The 3,851-nt window shown below is 33.8% G+C and overlaps 1 pseudogene across 1 annotated transcript; it reads left to right on the forward strand.

The window, feature by feature from the left end:
* Positions 1-2,445: 2,445 nt before the first annotated feature.
* On the forward strand, positions 2,446-3,428 carry LOC150033904 (calmodulin-like protein 3 pseudogene; annotated as a pseudogene). The gene has a single exon (XR_016532237.1). The product of XR_016532237.1 is annotated as a calmodulin-like protein 3 pseudogene (transcript).
* Positions 3,429-3,851: the final 423 nt, after the last annotated feature.

The raw sequence follows: 3,851 nt of genomic DNA on the forward strand, positions 1-3,851 counted from the left end.
TTTGTACTTCTATTGTCACCCCAAAAGGTCCACCTTTGACTTAGGAGTAAGTATACTTGTTATAGAGAAAAATTAGACAAAGTGGATAAAATAAGGCCTATGGTGAATTAAAAAAAGTCAATTGAAAAAAAAATATAAAATAAAAATAATAAAAAAATAGAACGAAAACATAAGGTGGTGTGCCTGCAAAAAAAAAAAAAAAAAAGTGTGTGTGTGCTCATGAAAGAGTGAAAAGAGCTACCTCCGCCGTATCTAGTTAGGACCCGCGAGAAAAGAGTGATAGGTTCCCGACGGTGAGGTGTGAAAGCTAGCCCTCTAGCTAAAATAAATACCCTTTATGTTTTTTTTGTGTGTGTGTTTAGGCACCCTTGTCTTAGTGTTGCCCTCACTTTACAAGTTTGGTATGTCCGAGATTGATAACTGAGCTAGTATAGGGGAAAACGGGATGAGGACCTTTTAAAACTTTTTCCAGGTTGTGCAAGCTTAACTAGCAAAACTCTAGGCTCACTCATGAATGAATAGATTAAGAATCATTCTTAACTTTGTGCTTTATTGATTGATCATAATTGAATATCTTTCTTGATTACAAACTTCATTCAAATTGACTGTTGAGATTGGAGTAACAACCTTGAGAATTAAGCTAGCATATCTTTAATTATTTTATATTTTATTAAATTGTGTGCTTCTATCTTGCTCGGGACGAGCAAGAATTAAGTTGGGGGTATTTGATAACTCTAAAAAAGAGCTATTATTCCTAGCTTAATTCGGGCTCATTATTAAAATTTATGTGTTTATTTTCCTATTTTGTAGGTACCAAACAATCAAAAGGTAGAATTGGTGATTTGGTGAAGAACGGGGTTAAATTGGAGCAATTTGGAGTTGATTTGAGCATCTAGGCTTCAAAGGAGTCAAAAAGGCCAAAATGCCCTTGCTTCAGCGACGAAACGCTCACCTTATGCGAAGCCCCGATGCTCGCCTGATGTTGAAAGGCAGTAGCCTTGTATGTAGGGGAGCGTTGCAACGCTCCGAGTTGGCAACAACGTCAACATTGCAACATTTTCCTGATGCTCATAACCTTTTTTTTCGAGCGTTGCAACGATATTTCCAGCGTTGTAACGCTGCAATAATTTTTATAAATACTTCCCTTCGTCTTTAGGTCAAAATATTTTAATTTTTGGGGGCTGAATTGATGGAGGTCGAAGTTAACCTTCATTCTTCTTCCTTTCCCTTCAAATTTTAGTATTTTAAGTTAGTTTTTCTTTTTTTTTTTTGGGTTGTAATCGATGGGTTAAATGTGTATCTCAGATTTGTCTATAAATTAAGTGGTAACTCCTATCTAATTTCTTTGAGCAAGAACCCTATGTTTAATTTCTTGAAGGATTTATAGTTAATTTAACTGAATTGTTGTGAACTCTTTGGAACGATTTGATTGAATCTTAATGGAATTTTGACAAATTGATATGACAAATTAGTTTATTGAAATTCTTGTTTGTAAAATCATCATAGCCTATGCATATATTGGTTGATTTAATTGTGCCATATTAGGATCGCATGTGTAAAGCCTACACTTTTTCTGACCAAATGCATGTATGCCCTAATATAATTTTTTCTAAATAAATCATGATATAAGATATGGCTTTTTCGGCTTGTAGCATGTCTCAACAATTGAATCCTTTTGTAATGCAATTCAATTTTAACTTGTATGTCAGTAAGATGGAAGAGTTGTAAATTAAATTAGGGCTAATTTGGTTTAATATCGAATTTGGCTAATTGGGCTATTATATTTTCTAATAAGTTAAGGAGTTGACAGATTCCGTGTAATTAGTTCATGCCTAATGAAAGAAATTGCATAGGAAACTCTCTCTTGCTCTAAAAATTAGATAGACTCATATTCTAGATTACATTTACCTTTTTATTTTAATTTCACTCATATATCTCTTCCACACAAAACCTCCCATTCAACGCTCTAGTTAGAAAATTAATTTAACGAAACAAATCGTGCTTCCTTGCGAATCGACTCGTACTTACCACTGTTGCTACGTCTTTACATTGATAAGAGTAGTTCGGTATTTACAAATTTTCTTATGTTTCGGTTTAGAATCGAATCAACGATATCGATTCTCGAATTAAATAGGGACCTTCTAAACATATTCTTGAAAAACTCAGACACTAAAATGATCGACTTGAAACATTATGATCAATCTCTCCAACCTACGTAGAAAAAACAATTCAAAAATAACTTTTTTTCAAATGAAAAATTAACACGTGACAAATTGTGACTCAACAACACAAAATCGATTCAATCAAGAAAATACCAAAAAAAAAATGTCAATTTAACCCTCACATCCATATCCAACCATAAAAATGTGAAAAGAAAAATACTTGCATTCCAACAATATATTGACCTAAATTTAAAACCTAATTGATCCTTACGCCGTCATTCAAAAAGAAATTTTCATTCATAAGAAAGGGGTATTGTATTGTATTGTATTTACATCGAAGGTTCAATCGGAACTTAATATAAACAATCAACTGATGATATTGACGCCGACCACCATAGCTGCAGCTTCTACCAAGCTTCCCCCTCTTTCTTTTCTTTTCTTCTCTATAAATTTACCAAATTACTGCGACCATAGTAGAGCTTACAATTCATCCTCGTCAACAAATTTCTCAATCGTAGATGTTGAATCCTTATGCACTATGTCTCCATTGAACTCCTCCGATTTGCAGAGGATTTTTGAAACGATCGATAGAAATGGCGACGGCTTCGTGAGCATGGAGGAGCTCAATTTGCTGCTTAATCGAATCGGCGTGGACTTAGCTTCGGAGGATCTGGAGTCATTAACTGGTAAATCGAAGATTGATTTGAATGAATTCTTGTGTCTGTATGAATCGATATCGGAGAAAAAGGAGGGTGAGAACAGGGGAAGCGAGGAGGTTGAGAGTGATCTTTTGAATGCATTCATGGTGTTCGACGAAAATCGCGATGGTTTCATTTCGTGCGACGAGCTTGAGAATGTGTTAGTGAGATTGGGTCTTTGGAATGATGAGCGCTGTGGTGGCTGCGGTGGTGATTATTGTAGACGTATGATCGGAGCGTTTGATATGGATTTGGATGGGCGGATTGATTTTCAGGAATTCAAGAACATGATGAACTCTTCCAACTCGCCTTCTTAGATTGATGATTCTTAGTGAGTTGGATTCTTTTTCATGTTGATGTTAGAGTGGTTTCGTTGTTTGCTTAGCCATAGGTGTGAGTTTGTTTTTTTTTTTTCTTCTTAAAATTAATCTTTGAGTTATGTTAGTTCCATCGGTGAATCCCAAAACATTCTTTTAACATAACAAAGATCATTTTTTTTAAAAAAAAAATTCTTTGGAAGTGTTTGGTTTCGATTAAATCATAAATTTAGTTTGGATTTTCCATCTAATAGGTTGTAAATATTCAATTTTGTGTCAAATAAGTTGGTGGGGATTTGAATTTCCGACCTCCTGAATTGGAATGCATGTGTGACTTTGGTTATAAAAATAAAACTTTAAAGTTATATATAAAATTCAATTTAATCTTTTTAAAATGATTGAAAGTGACAAACACACAAAATTAAAAGTTTTGAGATTAAATTTGTCGACCCAAACTCCCTTTGAGGGCCTTCTGAATGGTTTACCTTTAGTGAAACCTACATTAATATTGATTGAAGTTTTTTTGTTTTGAAAAAATATTGATTGAAGTTGATGATAAAGATTGAATGATATCGTATCATATATATCTAACTTCATGTTGAGTTCAATAAAAAAAGAAAAGAAAAAAAAGAAAAATCATGTCGTGTTCATTCACATTGGGTTCTCTCGTCATT

Source organism: Benincasa hispida, chromosome 9 (genome assembly GCF_027475165.1).
Source record: "Benincasa hispida cultivar pf3 chromosome 9, pf3_genome.v1.1, whole genome shotgun sequence".
NCBI lineage: Eukaryota > Viridiplantae > Streptophyta > Magnoliopsida > Cucurbitales > Cucurbitaceae > Benincasa > Benincasa hispida.